Genomic DNA, 18,827 nt, shown 5'->3' on the forward strand with positions numbered 1-18,827 from the left:
AGTAAGTGCTTAGTAGTTGAACTAGATAGTTGATTTAATTAGATTTTTTTTGTTAGATTAGATTTTTTTTGTTAGATTACATGTGTAGTAATTAAGTTGTTCATATTATGTTAGATATTTTTGTTAGATTAATTAGATTTTTTTGTTAGATTAGATATGTGTAGTAATTAATTTCTTCATATTATGTTAGATTTTTTTTCTATTAATAGATTTTTTTGGTGATATTATTATTGAATATGCATGTTTGGTGATATTATTGTTAATAGATTTTTTTTGGTGATATATAGATTGTGTAATTAATTTTGTTCATAGAATTATAATAGTTGAACTACATAGTTGATTTAATTAATAAAACTACTTTCATTTAACTATATATAGAAGTAGTTCCCGCGTCGACGTCGGCGATGCCTATCCCGCATCCTCGTCGTCGTCGACTCGGCGGTGGAGGCCTGCTTGATCAGGGCCATGTTCGGGACTGGGCTCCGCTGGGTTGGTATTGGGAGGTGCTACCTTCCGGGGGACGTAGGTTGGTGAGGAGGCAGCCCATTGTTGACCCGATCCTTGTTTGGTGGCGGTCGCGTGGGCCAGTGACGATGGTGAGGCATCCGGACACCGCGGAGGTGGTACGTCACCGTGTCAGCGAGGATGACGAGCACGTCCGTCGCTACATGGTTGCATTGGAGGGGAGGTTCGACAATACCTGGCAGGTTATTCAGGGATCTCACTGGAGCTATGATCCTGTGATGGTTCCTTATCTTTGGGTGTCCACCGCCCGCGTCGATACCTGTCGGGAGCTACGGTTCTAGTTGTATTAGTGATAATATTCGACGATGTATGGACACCAAGAGATGATGTACTTTTGCTTATAATTATTGAATGCATGCTAATTTGAATACTATACTTTATGTTATGATTTGGTTTTGCTTATTTTATGATTTGGTTTTGCTTATTGAATGCTCATATTGGATAATTTCTCCTTCATTCCCGTGTGCTAGACAATTTGATATAATTAATAATGCATTCAGGAATGAAAGGAGGAGCTACGTACATCGATCATCGATAGTCAACCCGTGATTAATAATAATGATCTAGTTTAATATTTGAATTATGAACGTATAGGCCGGAAATGTCGTACTCATCGGACGACGAAAACCGCCCGGGGGAGTGCGACTGGTGCCACGACGACCGAGGTATCTGCGACAGGTTTATTGTGCTGGACGAAGATCGGCGCTTCAACATTAAGCTCGAGGAGACCTTCGATGTTCATATGGTACGCAACCGATGATAATAGTTTTTTTTCGTAATTACTCATGACTTCAACTATTTTAATCATGACAATATTTTTCATCTTTTCCAATTCGACTAGCTTATCCCATGCTTTGCAAGACGCCATGTCTTGGAGAGGATGGGTTTTAAAGACCATGAAAGTTTCGAAACCAAAAAAATTATCCTAAGTACCCATCATGGTGTGGATTTTCAAGTAATGTTGTACAATGCTCAGAGTGTAACCCATTTTGGTTGCAAAAATTGGGAAGCACTTTGCAAGATGTATGGTTTTGATGAGGGTATGCTTGTTACCATGGGTCTTGGTGATCCTACAATCGAGCAAGAGAGACCTACGATTTTCGTCCTTGTGGATACACCTCCAATTCTTCCCCCATGTGAGCTTAACATAGTTATTAAGTAATTTATATTGTTTATTTGAAAATAGTTGACAACTTATTCTCCATTAACAGCTTATTTTCATTCTTCAAAGAATGTGCGGAAGATGGTAGACAGAACCTACTACACCGAAGGCTTCGAACTAACTTACCAGGAGAAAAATCATCTGGTCGGATTTTGTACTGATCTTGAGAATTACAATGTCTACAATCAAACTCCTTAACATTATGGTCAATACGTGCCACTAGTGCACGTGTTGAACTACAGTAACTACCATGGAGATACCCTGGTATGATTTTTTACCAGTACAACATTCGTGCATCTTTTTGCACACTTCTAAAACTAGTACATCATATCATTGCTAACTACGAAGTTATTACTATGTTTTTCAACAGATAATCCCAAATGATTGTGTGCCTCATCTGATGTATACACGGGGTAGCCTTCATGTTTTGAACATACACCCAGGTCGTCCTACGAATCTCAACTGTCCATACCGGGTTTCTAAAAGAAGTGGAGACATGATAATCAAAGAATGGAAAAAATGTATGGACAGTCGTAAGGAGCTTCTTGGAAGCAACATTCACCGAAGGGCAAACATTGGAGACAGGATGATCGCCATTCTTCATAATGGAGAGTCAGGGTCTATATTGATTTATGCTATTTTACCTTAAGGGTTTTTAGGTCCTACCTGATACTGATGATCATGTGCTAAGAACAATTATGTAGGGTTGGGTTCGATGACTATGAGGATGATGATCGTATGACTTATTATTAATAACGAGTAGAAGTTGTATATGATGATGCATGATTAGTAGGACTTGTTATTATATATATATATGATGATGTATGATGCAAGCATGCATGAGCATTTTATATCTGCGGGTGCAATGAACATAGCAGCAGCGATGATAAACCAAGGACGAAGATATAAGAGAGGACACTTCTCTCTATTAGCTAGCTGTAATAACAACCTAAAAATAACCCCTAAAGCAGCCACTTTTTTTAAAAATTGACTTTTGGTCCCAGTTGGAGCCACCAACCGGGACAAAAGGCCCCCTGACGGGGGTGGGTGCACAGGGCCACGTGGAGGCACATTGGTCCCGGTTCTGGTTTGAACCGGGACTAATGGGTGGAGGTATTAGTAACGACCCATTAGTCCCGGTTCATGAACCGGGACTAAAGGCCCTTACGAACCGGGACTAATGGCTGGTTTTCTACTAGTGCACGCAACACTCACGCACCCATGCGGCACACAGCACACGACGCAACACACACGCTCACGCTCAAGTGCTCAACCTACTCCCTACGTCCGTGAAAGACTGTACATTTAGAGATTTACACATTGACCAGGGCATAATTAATGCCCAAAAGTTATGTGTGCATGCAACCATTGAGAGAAGAAGATTAAATGAAGGTCGTTGCATGCTGTAATTAAGGATAGACATGTAGCCTATACCTAGAGCACAAGTTGGTGCATTAGTCAATCAATATCGATTTACATTAAAGGCTAAATGCATTGGAAGTGTAGATGTACTACACTCTTTGTTTTTTAGCTGATTTCTTTGCTCTGCCAACTGACAGGTGGGACCCAGAAACCAGGTGACAATTTAACCAGTCAACAAAGTGCCACGTCGACTATGTGGCCAGTCAGTAGGGTGCAATACGGTGCTCTACGATGAGCTAGTGATCGTATAATCACTGCAAAACTATATATAGTGACCGTAAAGAGCGTATTGTTACATACGTTGACCGCCAGTGTATTTTTCTCGTTTCAAATTAAGCAATATTAACCGGAAAGGACGTAGTATGGACTAATACTAGTACTGCTTTGATGTGTCCCGTCAACTCACCGAACGAGGAGAAGCTTGCTTACTACGCCTCTCCCTCGCCCACGCGCGTGATGGTTCGCAGGATGAGGAGAGGGTTTTAACTACAGCACACCCTCTCCCTCTCCCTCGCCCTCGCCCTCGCGGTGGACGTGCAGTAGTTCAATCGGTGTCAGATTGCCAGAAGCATAATGTGTACTGTAGTATCATCATTGTCGGACCTTCCGAAGAGGCGAAGAGCCAAGTACAAGGTTCACACGAGTACGAACTATTGAACCTCCCGAAGAGGCAAAGAGCCAAGCGCAAGGTTCTATAGGAGTTGTTGTCCTAGTAGGAGCGTACTACAACTATAGCGAACGATGCTACTGTATGATGCCGCCACGTCACGTATATCAAAAGTTGTGCCACCTTTTTATTCTCAAAGAGCATGTTGGAGCCCGTGCAACAACCACACAAGTTGCACATACACATAACACATTTACTAGTAATAAATTCTAAAGGACAAATGCCAGTATGCCACACAAGTTCATCTCCAGTTCATGTGATAAATTTGTGCACGACTAGTCTACATATATTCACAGCGCTACCGTTCACAATTTAACGTACTCCACTTACACGTTATAGATGGGCTACATGTCCTCCTCCAGGTTCCAGTCCCAGGTGTTCTTCATGGATGGCACGATCCATAGCGGTGGGCAACGGGAATCATTGTCGCAGCTTTCTAGTCCGGTTCCACACGATGGAGACTCATCCAAGCTGAAGCGGCATAAATCAGGGATAGCGTGTCCCAGCATGTCATTCATCCGGCTGTGCGCACGGAAGACACAACCATGCTTCATGAACGGCAGGCTTTTTGTGTCGTGCACGGAAGGTGGCATCCGCTTCACAATGGGGTAGCTGTCCCCAATGAAAAGCGAGTACTCTCCAAGAGTGTTCCTCGGCACCCACGTAGCATGCTACCTCTTGAGCACTGCGTTGGATTTCCTTGAAGAGGAAAGGATGATGCAGCATAGTAGCGTAAGTATTTCCCTCAGTTTTTGAGAACCAAGGTATCAATCTAGTAGGAGGCTACACGCGAGTCCCTCGTACCTACACAAAGCAAATAACTCCTTGCAACCAACGCGATAAGGGGTTGTAAATCCCTTCACAGTCACTTACGAGAGTGAGATCGGATAGAGATGATAGATAATATTTTTGGTATTTTTGTGATAAAAATGCAAAGTAAAATAAAAGAAAAGTAAAAAAGCAAAGGCAATAAATAAAGTGATGGAAGATTAATATGATGGAGATAGACCTGGGGGCCATAGATTTCACTAGTGGCTTCTCTCAAGAGCATAAGTATTTTATGGTGGGTGAATGAATTACTGTTGAGCAATTGACAGAATTAAGCATAGTTATGAGAGTATCTAGGTATGATCATGTATATAGGCATCACGTCCGAGACAAGTAGACCGACTCCTGCCTGCATCTACTACTATTACTCCACTCATTGACCGCTATCCAGCATGCATCTAGAGTATTAAGTTCAAGAAAACAGAGTAACGCCTTAAGCAAGATGACATGATGTAGAGGGATAAATTCATGCAATATGACAAAAACCCCATCTTGTTATCCTCGATGGCAACAATACAATACGTGCCTTGCTGCCCCTGCTATCACTGGGAAAGGACACCGCAAGATTGAACCCAAACCTAAGCACTTCTCCCATTGCAAGAAAGATCAATCTAGTAGGCCAAACCAAACTGATAATTCGAAGAGAATTGCAAAGATAACCAATCATACATAAAAGAATTCAGAGAAGATTCAAATATTGTTCATAGATAATCTTGATCATAAACCCACAATTCATCGATCTCAACAAACACACCGCAAAAATAAGATTACATCGAATAGATCTCCACGAGAGAGGGGGAGAACATTGTATTGAGTTCCAAAAAGAGAGAAGAAGCCATCTAGCTACTAACTATGGACCCGAAGGTCTGAGGTAAACTACTCACACTTCATCGAAGAGGCTATGTTGTTGATGTAGAAGCCCTCCGTGATCGATGCCCCCTCCAGCGGAGCTCCGGAACAGGCCTCAAGATGGGATCTCGTGGGTACAGAAGGTTGCGGCGGTGGAATTAGGTTTTTGGCTCCGTATCTGATCGTTTGGGGGTACGTAGGTATATATAGGAGGAAGTAGTATGTCGGTGGAGCAACCAGGGAGCCCACGAGGGTGGAGGGCGCGCCCCCTACCTCGTGGCCTCCTCCCTTGTTTCTTGACGTAGGGTCCAAGTCTCCTGGATCATGTTCGGTGAGAAAATCACGTTCCCGAAGGTTTCATTCCGTTTGGACTCCGTTTGATATTCCGTTTCTCTGAAACTCTGAAATAGGCAAAAACAACAATTCTGGGCTGGGCCTCCGGTTAATAGGTTAGTCCCAAAAATATTATAAAAGTGGATAATAAAGCCCAATAATGTCCAAAACAGTAGATAATATAGCATGGAGCAATCAAAAATTATAGATACGTTGGAGACGTATCAGGCATCCCCAAGCTTAATTCCTGCTCGTGAAATGATAAAAAAGAATTTTTGATGCGGAGTGCTACTTGGCATAATTTCAATGTAACTCTTCTTAATTATGGTATGAATATTCAGATCTGAAAGATTGAAGACAAAAGTTTAATATTGACATAAAAATAATAATAATTCAAGCATACTAACTAAGCAATCATGTCTTCTCAAAATAACATGGCCAAAGAAAGTTATCCCTACAAAATCATATAGTTTGGCTATGCTCTATCTTCACCACACAAAGTATTTACATCATGCACAACCCCGATGACAAGCCAAGCAATTGTTTCATACTTTTGACATTTTCAAAACTTTTTCAATCTTCATGCAATACATGAGCGTGAGCCATGGATATAGCACTATATGTGGAATAGAATGGTGGTTGTGGAGAAGACAAAAAGGGAAGATAGTCTCACATCAACTAGGCGTATCAACGGTCTATGGAGATGCCCATCAATAGATATCAATGTGAGTGAGTAGGGATTGCCATGCAACAGATGCACTAGAGCTATAAGTATATGAAAGCTCAACAAAAGAAACTAAGTGGGTGTGCTTCCAACTCGCTTGCTCACGAAGACCTAGGGCATTTTGAGGAAGCCCATCATTGGAATATACAAGCCAAGTTCTATAATGAAAAATTCCCACTAGTATATGAAAGTGACAAAATGAGAGACTCTCTATCATGAAGATCATGGTGCTACTTTAAAGCACAAGTGTGGTAAAAGGATAGTAACATTGTCCCTTCTCTCTTTTTCTCTCATTTTTTTATTTGGGCCTTTTCTCTTTTTTATGGCCTCTTTTTTTTCGACCGGAGTCTCATACCGACTTGTGGGGGAATCATAGTCTCCATCATCCTTTCCTCACTTGGGACAATGCTCTAAAAATGAAGATCATCACACTTTTATTTTCTTACAACTCAACAATTACAACTCAATACTTAGAACAAAATATGACTCTATATGAATGCCTCCGGTGGTGTACCGGGATATGCAATGAATCAAGAGTGACATGTATGAGAGAATTATGAATGGTGGCTTTGCCACAAATACGATGTCAACTACATGATCATGCTAAGCAATATGACAATGATAGAGCGTGTCATAATAAATGGAACGGTGTAAAGTTGCATGGCAATATATCTCAGAATGGCTATGGAAATGCCATGATAGGTAGGTATGGTGGCTTTTTTGAGGAAGGTATATGGTGGGTGTATGATACCGGCGAAAAGTGCGCGGTATTAGAGAGGCTAGCAATGGTGGAAGGGTGAGAAGAGTGTGTATAATCCATGGACTCAACATTAGTCATAAAGAACTCATATACTTATTGCAAAAATCTACAAGTTATCAAAGCAAAGTATTACACGCATGCTCGTAGGGGGATAGTTTGGTAGGAAAAGACCATCGCTCGTCCCCGACCGCCACTCATAAGGAAGACAATCAATAAATAAATCATGCTCCGACTTCAGCACATAACTATTCACCATACGTGCATGCTACGGGAATCAAAAACTTTAACACAAGTATTCCTCAAATTCACAACTACTCAACTAGCATGACTCTAATATCACCATCTTCATGTCTCAAAACAATTATCAAGCATCAAACTTCTCATAGTATTCAACACACTCAAAAGAAAGTTTTACAAATCTTGAATACCAAGCATATTAGGATTGTTTAACCAAATTACCATGCTATTTAAGACTCTCAAAATAATCTGAGAGATCAATAGTTTCTATATAAGTGAATCACTAGAGCAAAACTATATAGCTCAAAAGATATAAGTGAAGCACATAGAGTATTCTAACAAATTCCAAATCATGTATGTCTCTCTCAAAAGGTGTGCACAACAAGGATGATTGTGGTAAACTAAAAAACAAAGACTCAAACCATACAAGACGCTCCAAGCAAAACACATATCATGTGGTGAATAAAAATATAGCTCCAAGTAAAGTTACCGATGGAAGTAGACGAAAGAGGGGATGCGTTCCGGGGCATCCCCAAGCTTTGACTTTTTCGTGTCCTTAGATTTTATTGGGGGTGCCATGGGCATACCCAAGCTTTGGCTCTTGCCACTCCTTGTTCCATAATCCATCAAAATATTTCACCCAAAACTTGAAAACTTCACAACACAAAACTCAACAGAAATCTCGTGAGCTCCGTTAGCGAAAGAAAACAAAAGACCACTTCAAGGTACTGTAATGAACTCATTATTTATTTATATTAGTGTTAAACCTACTGTATTCCAACTTCTCTATGGATTATAAACTATTTTACAAGCCATATATTCATCAAAATAAGCAAACAACACACGAAAAACAGAATCTGTCAAAAACAGAACAGTCTGTAGTAATCTGTAACTAACGCAAACTTCTGGAACTGCAAAAAATCAGAAACAATAGGAAGACCTAGGAAATTTGTTTATTGATGAGCATCAATTGAAATCACTATTTTATCATGTTCTGGTGATTTTTAACAATTATTTCCGTGAACAGAAAGTTTCTAGAAGTTACAGCAAGATCAAATAACTATCATCCAAGAAGATCCTATAGGTTTAACTTGGCACAAACACTAATTAAAACATAAAAACACATCTAACCATAGGCTAGAACAAAGATTTATTCCTAAAGAGAAGCAAAAGAAAAAAACTAAAAATAAAATTGGGTTGCCTCCCAACAAGCGCTATCGTTTAACGCCCCTAGCTAGGCATAAAAGCAAGGATAGATCTAGGTATTGCCATCTTTGGTAGGCAATCCATAAGTGGCTCTCATGATAGATTCATATGGTAATTTTATTTTCTTCCTAGGGAAATGTTCCATGCCTTTCCTTAAAGGAAATTGGAATCTAACATTCCCTTCTTTCATATCAATAATTGCACCAATCGTTCTAAGGAAAGGTCTACCAAGAATAATAGGACGTGAAGGATTGCAATCTATATCAAGAACAATAAAATCTACGGGCACATAATTCCTATTTGCAACAATATGAACATCATTAATTCTTCCCATAGGTTTCTTAATAGTGGAATCCGCAAGGTGCAAGTTTAGAGAGCAATCATCAAAATCACGGAAATCTAGCAAATCGCACAAAGTTTTGCGAATAGTGGAAACACTAGCACCCAAATCACATAAAGCATAAAGTTAATGATCCTTAATCTTAATTTTAATAGTTGGTTCCCCTTCATCATAAAGTTTTCTAGGGATAGAAACTTCCAACTCAAGCTTTTCTTCATAAGATTGCATCAAGGCATCAACGATATGTTTAGTAAACGCTTTATTCTGACTATAAGCGTGAGGAGAATTTAGCACGGATTGCAACAAGTAAATACAATCTTTCAAAGAGAAACTTTCATAATTAAATTACTTGAAATCCAAAATAGTGGGTTTAGCAACATCTAGGGTTTTGATTTCTTCAATCCCACTTTTATCAATTTTAGCATCAAGATCTAAAAACTCTGAATTCTTGGAACGCCTTCTAGGTAAAGGTGGATCATATTCAGTCTCATCATTATCAAGATTCATATTGCAAAGCAAAGATTTAATAGGGGACACATCAATAACTTTTAGATCTTCATCTTATTTTCATAGGAACTAGAAGAACACGCTTTAATCAAGGCATCTTTCGTAGCACACATTCTAGCGGTTCTTTCTTTGCACTCATCAATGGAAATTCTCATGGCTTTGAGAGACTCATTAATATCATGCTTAGGAGAAATAGATCTAAGCTTTAAAGAATCAACATCAAGAGAAATTCTATCAATGTTCCTAGCCAATTCATCAACTTTAAGCAATTTCTCTTCAAGCAAAGCATTAAAATTCTTTTGCGAATTCATAAACTCTTTAACACTAGTCTCAAATTCAGAGGGCATCTTATTAAAATTTCCATAAGAGTTGTTGTAGGAATTTCCATAATTATTAGAGGGATTACTAGGATAAGGCCTAGGATTAAAGTTTCCTCTATACGCGTTGTTACCAAAATTATTCCTACCAACAAAATTCACATCCATAGATTCATTTTTATTCTCAATCAAAGTGGACAAAGGCATATCATTAGGATCAGAAGAAGCACTCTTAGTAGCAAATAATTTCATAAGTTCATCCATCTTTCCACTCAAAACATTGATTTCTTCTATCGCATGCACTTTTTTATTAGTAGATCTTTCAGTGTGCCATTGAGAATAATTAACCATAATATTATCTAGGAGTTTAGTAGCTTCTCCTAAAGTGATTTCCATAAAAGTGCCTCCTGCGGCTGAATCTAAAAGATTTCTAGAAGCAAAATTAAATCCGGCATAAAAGTTTTGTATAATCATCCACAAATTCAAACCATGAGTAGGGCAATTACGTATCATTAATTTCATCCTCTCCCAAGCTTGTGCAACATGTTCATGATCAAGTTGCTTAAAATTCATAATATTGTTTCTAAGAGAGATGATCTTAGCGGGAGGAAAATACTTAGAGATAAAAACATCTTTGCACTTGTTCCAAGAATCAATACTATTTTTAGGCAAAGATGAAAACCAAGCTTTAGCACGATCTCTAAGTGAAAAAGGAAATAGCTTCCATTTAACAATATCATTATCAACATATTTCTTCTTTTGCATATCACAAAAATCAATGAAGCTATTTAGATGAGTAGCGGCATCTTCACTAGGAAGGCCGGCGAATTGATCTTTCATGACAAGATTCAACAAAGCAGCATTGATTTCACAAGATTCAGTATTGGTAAGAGGAGCAATCGTAGTGCTAAGGAAATCATTATTGTTGGTATTGGTAAAGTCACATAATTTGGTATTATCTTGAGCCATCGTGACAAACAAGCAATCCAACACACGAGCAAACAAGAAGCAAGTGAGAAAGAGGCAAACGGAAAAGAGAGGGCGAATAAAATGGCAAGGGTGAAGTGGGGGAGAGGAAAACGAGAGGCAAATGGCAAATAATGTAATGCGGGAGATAAGGGATTGTGATGGGTACTTGGTATGTTGACTTCTGAGTAGACTCCCCGGCAACGGCGCCAGAAATTCTTCTTGCTACCTCTTGAGCACTGTTTTGGATTTCCTTGAAGAGGAAAGGATGATGCAACAAAGTAGCGTAAGTATTTCCTTCAGTTTTTGAGTACCAAGGTATCAATCCAGTAGGAGGCTACGTGCTAGTCCCTCGTACCTGCACAAAGCAAATAACTCCTCGCAACCAACGCGATAAGGGGTTGTCAATCCCTTCACGGTCACTTACGAGTGTGAGATCTGATAGAGATGATAGATAATATTTTTGGTATTTTTGTGATAAAGATGCAAAGTAAAATAAAAGAAAAGTAAAAAAGCAAAGGCAATAAATAAAGTGATGGAAGATTAATATGATGGAGATAGACCCGGGGGCCATAGATTTCACTAGTGGCTTCTCTCAAGAGCATAAGTATTTTACGGTGGGTGAACGAATTACGGTTGAGCAATTGAAACAATTGAGCATAGTTATGAGAGTATCTAGGTATGATCATGTATATAGGCATCACATCCGAGACAAGTAGACCGACTCCTGCCTGCATCTACTACTATTACTCCACTCATCGGCCGCTATCCAGCATGCATCTAGAGTATTAAGTTCAAGAAAACAGAGTAATGCCTTAAGCAAGATGACATGATGTAGAGGGATAAATTCATGCAATATGATAAAAACCCCATCTTGTTATCCTCGATGGCAACAATACAATACATGCCTTGCTGCCCCTGCTGTCACTGGGAAAGGACACCGCAAGATTGAACCCAAAGCTAAGCACTTCTCCCATTGCAAGAAAGATCAATCTAGTAGGCCAAAACAAACTGATAATTCGAAGAGACTTGCAAAGATAACCAATCATACATAAAAGAATTCAGAGAAGATTCAAATATTGTTCATAGATAATCTTGATCATAAACCCACAATTCATCAGTCTCAACAAACACACCGCAAAAGAAGATTACATCGAATAGATCTCCACGAGTGAGGGGGAGAACATTGTATTGAGATCCAAAAAGAGAGAAGAAGCCATCTAGCTACTAACTATGGACCCAAAGGTCTGAGGTAAACTACTCACACTTCATTAGAGAGGCTATGGTGTTGATGTAGAAGTCCTCCATGATCGATGCCCCCTCCAGTGGAGCTCCGGAATAGGCCCCAAGATGGTATCTCGTGGGTATAGAAGATTGCGGCGGTGGAATTAGGTTTTTGGCTCCGTATCTGATCGTTTGGGGGTACATAGGTATATATAGGAGGAAGGAGTATGTCGGTGGAGCAATAGGGGGCCCATGAGGGTGGAGGGCGCGCCCTGGGGTGGTGGGTGCGCCCCCTACCTCGTGGCCTCCTCCCTTGTTTCTTGACATAGGGTCCAAGTCTCCTGGATCATGTTCGATGAGAAACTCACGTTCCCGAAGGTTTCATTCCGCTTGGACTCCGTTTGATATTCCGTTTCTTTGAAACTCTGAAATAGGCAAAAAAAACAGCAATTATGGGCTGGGCTTGCGATTAATAGGTTAGTCCCAAAAATAATATAAAAGTGGATAATAAAGCCCAATAATGTCCAAATCAGTAGATAATATAGCATGTGGCAATCAAATATTATAGATACGTTGGAGACGTATCATAGCATCACAGGGGTCGAACTCGGCGCCGTTCATCTGGTACACGCGGCATCTCAGATCTGGACACATGGTGTCATACATAGTCAAGGTCCATGCATAATAATGTTGTGCTCAAATATGGTGGTCAGTAATACTATGCGACAAATAGTACTACTCCGGTATAGAGGAAGTAAAATAACCGGCTTATTATATATAGCCACTGTTGGCTACATGGATGAGATAGTAAGACATGGAAAAACAAAAATGGTGGCAGCTAGTGGGTTCAAGTCTTCAAGGGCCTAGCTAGCTATACGCGTCCTCCAAGGTAAAAAGTACTCCTACTAGTACGTAAGTAGAGTACTAGTACAACAATGAAAGAGAAGGCGAGAGGGTTAAAAAATGGAATACCTGGGTAGATGGTGACGGTCCTTTCGTGGTGGATTGTGTGGCCATGTTGCACGTCAGTGGTACCATGGGTAACGACTGCTAAGATAGTTGATCCCAATATGCCAAAGTCAGCTACAAGGTTCCAGGTTAGACCGAATCGGATGCAAATGCACATCCAGGATCGACGATCTTATTTTGATCGCGGGATGACTGGTCCCTGCAAAATAATGGAGTACCGTTAGGGATGCAAATGATGGTTTGTGCATTTCATTTGTAATCTACCGTACCGTAGGATGACAACCAGATGAAACAAGTCCCCTGGCTTGTCACCGCGAAGATGCGGCCTAGATGGCGCACGACGTCTTCAAACATGTAGGGGTCCAAATCTGCTGCCGCCAACATGCGCCAGCCTCTGCCGTTACTGCCTCTTGCATTGATGACAATCCTTATGTCGAACACCCCGATGAGATAGTAATCGTCGTAGCCGTGTCGCTTTGTTGGCGGGTCCGCAACTGCTATCTTCTTCAATCTCACGTAGGCATCATCATACGTATTCAAGCCCAGCCAGTCTGGAAGGCCGATCCCAATGGTGGAGAAGGGGTCTACTGGAACGGCCGCACTGCTGTGGATGTTGTGCAAAATGATGGTGGTATCCGGCCGGAGGTATGCAAGCCAATCTTCATTGGCACCAACTCAGACCTATATATAAGACAGTGGGCAGCGGAGAAATTACGGGATGGAAGTGGAATAACTAAGTACTACATGATCAAACTCCATTACTGACCTGCTCATTGGACAAAATCCGACTACCTCTCAACGTCGGCAACTCTAGCGGAGTCAACGTGCAACCATGGCCAGGGAGCGGTGGACTATTCGAAGGATTGTCCCATAGAAGAACCTTCTCCTCGAGGACGCATGGAAGACCAACAAGCATGGGCTTTTCCCAAGCCATTTTAAGCACCGTCTTGAAATAGTTGGTGCACCGAGTCTTGAGGCGGTGAGGACGTCGGAGCGGCGTGCGATTTCTCCCAGAGGATCATCGTCCAAGGTCTCCCAGCCCCAACAAGGAGGAGAACCACCTGGCGAATCCATGGGAGCAGCGACGAACTGCCTTCTCTTCGTGGGGAGGGGAACTGGCGAGGAGGAGATAAGAGCTTAGTAACCACAGGGCGTCGTCCCTTCCAACTGTAGATCGTTCCTTCCAACTGTAGCGAAGGGGTGAGGATATTATTTACTACTAGTACTAGCATTATGGGACGTTATGGGATTGCATTATACTGTAAATAATAGCGCTAGTAAGAAATTTTTGGCACTAGCTAGTAGTTTTTAGCATGGATTAAGAAATTTTGGGTATGTTTTTGCTATTTTTTGTACACGCCAACTAGTGTCAAAAAACGTCTTACATTATGTGACGGAGGAGTACATACTCATACTGTAGCAGTACTAGTACTACTTTCTCAACAAGTAAGTTGAGGGTACTAATAGTGCTATGTACTGTACTTCTAGTATAGTGCACCAGTTTTGAACTCTTGAATCTCAGGGCCAAGGAGCTACAGTTGGAAGTGGAGGGTACTACTGTTCTCTAGAACCATCGCTGTACCATCAATGCAGGGAAAGTACACCTGCGTAGTGGCCTAGTGGGTACTCTCGGTGCTCTATTCAGCCGCTCCTCTCATGTAGTTGGCCTACTCAGCCGCTCCTCTCATGCACACACTAGCAGCCTGTTTATCAGCGATGGTTACTGTGGGGCCAGAACATTTGAGTTATTTGATATAGCCAGACTAGGCTTTTCTCTTCCATTTGTGGAGGTGTAATGGATCTCGTCAAACTTTGTTAGTTGTTCCTTCTTTATGAATGTGATGAAGCAAAGCTTTTGCCTCCGTTTCAAAAAAACACGTCAAGAGGAATTTCTTTTATAGTAGAGCCGATAATGAGTGAAGTCCATGCATGCAACGCCACAAGCTACAGAGTAGTAGTCGAGCACTTTACGTACCGAGCCATATTGCACAGTTCCCAATGCCCCGCCAGGCTTTTCCGGCTCCTCGGGCTTAATTGGGAGGCGCTAGTTTAAGTATGCTACTAGATGATGAGGAAGCTGCAAGCGAGGTGCGGCTAGGGCGAGCAGGCAAGCCAAGAGATGCTGGGAAGGAAAACCCGTTCACGTGGCTAGGCTATCCAGTGCACCTAGATTGTGGTGCCGCACGTCCGTTTGACTTCAAAACTCAAACTACCCGTGTAAAATATTGGCTCGCAGCGAAGTTACTATTTAAAGAAAGGCCGTCGTGCGTTCGGCCGGGATCGAACCCACAAAACGAGGTATACACTCCCACGACCACTAGTAGTACTCGTTGGAGTACAACGCAACCTAGAATCGCCTTTTGTAGCAAGTAGTACATTGTTCCTTACAAGAAACCCCTAATAATACAAGAAACCACTAATAATGCCAAGAAACTACTACCACTTGCATACATGGCAGACTTAAGATAAGACTACCTTATCAACCATTGTACATGCTCTTACCAACCAGCCCTACCAAGAAACGACTACTCTACAAAGTGCCATTATAGGCACGTTTCAACCCATGGCCCTGTTTGGATACATTTGTTGTCAATCTAACCCTGCCATACAAACACCACTTTGGTTAGAGTTAGTTCAGGGTTAGAATCTAACCTCTGACTTAGAGTATCCAAACAGGGCCCGTGTCACCCATTAAGTCAACGCCTTCTATTCGACCGGGCGTTATGACTTGTGGGACCTACATGTCAGTCTGCACAAAAATCCCCGAGTGACCTCCTACCTCCGACCCGTCCACCTAGTCATCCTCGGCCATGGGACGCAGCTACCGCTGCCGGCAGAAGGCGAGGTCAAAACCACCAGCGGTGCGGAGCCCATCTTACGGCAGCCCGGATGCCAGCTCCGTCCGGCGCTCGCGGCCGCTAGCTAGCCGAGATAGCTCCGTCCAGCTGCTTGTCTGCACGGTTTGCTAGCTAGATTGGCACGACGGCGCGGCTGCTTGCTCGCACGCGCCGTGCTGAGGCCAGCCATCTGGCTCGAGCGAAGGCCAGCGCGGCGGCTTGCTCGCTCATGAGTCACGCTCGGGCCAGCCTGCCAACCCGTGCGGAGGCCAGCGCGTTGTCCGCCCCATTCAGTGGAGCGGCGGATACCTCGCTCATCACCGGTGCCACCGACGAACACGCATCGGCACTGTTTGAAGTAATGTTCAGGAAAAATAATGATTTGAGGGGGAATAACAGGATAGAAGGTTAGATGTGGGTCCCTCATGTCAACGGTCAAACAAAATGTGTTGGCTTAAGCTGCCTCGTTTGCACGGACGTGTGGGCCAACCCTGTCATAAATGGGTTTAAACTAACCTAATCGGTAGGTAGTAGTTTTTCGCGTGGATTAAGAAATTTTGGGTATGTTTTTGTTATTTTTTGTACAATAGATTCTTCCTAGGGCTGGTTGAAAGTGGTAGTTTTTTGTTAAATATTCTACATATTGTAAGTAGGAGTGAAAGTTAAGCTTTGGAACCCAATAAGCAAGGCTAGTTACATAGTGCATATGTGTACATGATTGAAAGTAAATAGCAACCATGCTTGACTAATATCTTGATGGAGAACTCGAAACTATGGAATACTAGGGAATTTTTTTAGCATGGTTGGAAATACTAGTAATGTTATGTGCGTTGCAACGAATCACAATTAGAATAATACTTATTCACAAACTTGATACAAAACACTCTAATTTTGATATACATATATCACTAGAGATATATTAAGTTTCAATTAGAATATATTCCTTGGGCTGTTTTGATGAGGTCAGGGAGGGATGTGGTTGGTTTTAAGATACTAATTATGGGTTTTTTTGCAAATTGGTAGACAAGTGGGATGTTTGTGAGAAACGGCAACAACTTACCTCACAGTCGTTAGATGTAGATCTAATGGTCACAAAGACGAATGGCAGAGACACCATCATCACCAACTTAGTCTTCTGTAGGAGTACTAGAAAGATCTGTGCATTGCACGAAACATCAAGATGCATTTTTTTATAAAAACACTTGTTGTGATTGACCCATGTGGGAGTAATCCCATGTCTAAAAACTAATGATATCTCGAGAAATAGGAGATAAGGTGAGGAGGAGTGGGGCATGATGGTGATCGGTGGTCGGACTGAGCGGAGGCATGGGGATTGATGACGCCGGCAGCGGCCACCAGACCAGTTTGTTCCAGAGGCTTCCTTTCTTAATTGCTCAACAATGAGGTTGTTGGAGATACGGATGAACGAGGGAAGGCCTTGTCTGCAAATGTGGAGAGGGGTGCGGGTATCTTTTACTTTAATTTCCATCAATCAGATATAGATCGGACGGTCTATATTTCAAGATGGCACGCGTACCATCATCACCAACTCAGTTTTTTATAAGAGAAAAAATATAAGTATGGAGATACAAACGTATTATCGATACTTGTTTCCGTAAACTAGCATGTACATTCTATTCAACGCCTCCGCATGTGAGGCCTTAGCACAATGACTTCTTGACTGTGTAAAACAAAGGTTTTCCCGTCGCCAATAAGGAGGGGGTGACGGCGGCGTGCTTTTTGGCTTGCTCTAGTCCTAGTAGTCATACTAGGTGGTCTAAGCACGTGTAGATTTATTCTTTTTCACGTCTCGTGTTTGCCGTACTGCGACGACTGTTGATGAATAGACGGTAAGTTATTCACGGGGAAACCCTTGTTGAGCGTGTTTGCGAGAGAGAGAGACAGTGTGCGTGTGTGATATGTCTAGAGACTGAGGCAATGATAAAAGATTCTTTGTGTCTATGTGTGTGGAGGATAGAGAGAGACATGTACATGGGGCTTTGTGTTATGTAACGTGGAGACACATATACATAATTAGAGAGTGAGTGTGCGAGATACACATGCGGACATGGGGGGAGATGAGGATCCAGATTAATGGGTGTTTGTGCGTGTCTGTGTGTGTTTGTGTGCGCATTTGTGTGTGAGAGGGAGTGTGTGTATGTGGAGTAGAGAGACCACTAATGATGTAAACCTAGTATAAGGGAAGGGGGAATGGTGTGGCATGTGTAGTAGCGGGATAGCATGGGTGCGGGCGGGGGGAGCAGACTATTTGGAAGAGACATCGATTGTGTGTGGGAGAGGGGTGTGAGAGCGAGAGAGAGAGAGAGAGAGAGAGAGAGAGAGAGAGAGAGAGAGAAAGAGAGAGAGAGAAAGAGAGGGGGCGTTTGTGTCCATAAATGGCGTATAGATAGGGAGACAATGTTGATGTTGTTTGAAATTGGCCTATGTACGGAGACGCAAGGGAAGCGAGTCATCGTGTGTGTGATAGGGAATTCATGAGAGATCTATAATAGATGGTGCAGAGAACAATGTGCGAGATCGAGGACGATGATACATTAGGGAGCTATGGAAAGAGTCACGACAAATATGTATATAGGGAGGAGCTGTGGCGGATCCGCATGTGGGAGAGATAGAAAGAGGAGAGCGGTGCACAAGGAGACAAAGTGTGCTTGTTTTGCAGTGGGGGTGGTGTGTGAGGTGAGTGCGCGAGAACCACATAACTAGGAAGATAGACATTTGGGGGCGACGTTTTGTGTGTATGGGAAAGATACACTCTACATAGTACGTGTGCTTGGGAATGAGAGATGCCGGGAGACCTAGCTAGAGAGTGGGGGAAGAGATGTGTGCATGCCCAAGAGATGAAGTGATAGAGACCTATATTGGGGTTCGGACTTTAGAAGAGAGAGGGGTGTTAATGTGCTCGTGTGTTGGTGTTTGGGGGAGAGAATGACTTC

This window comes from Triticum dicoccoides, chromosome 6B, assembly GCF_002162155.2.
Source record: "Triticum dicoccoides isolate Atlit2015 ecotype Zavitan chromosome 6B, WEW_v2.0, whole genome shotgun sequence".
Classification (NCBI taxonomy): Eukaryota; Viridiplantae; Streptophyta; class Magnoliopsida; order Poales; family Poaceae; genus Triticum; species Triticum dicoccoides.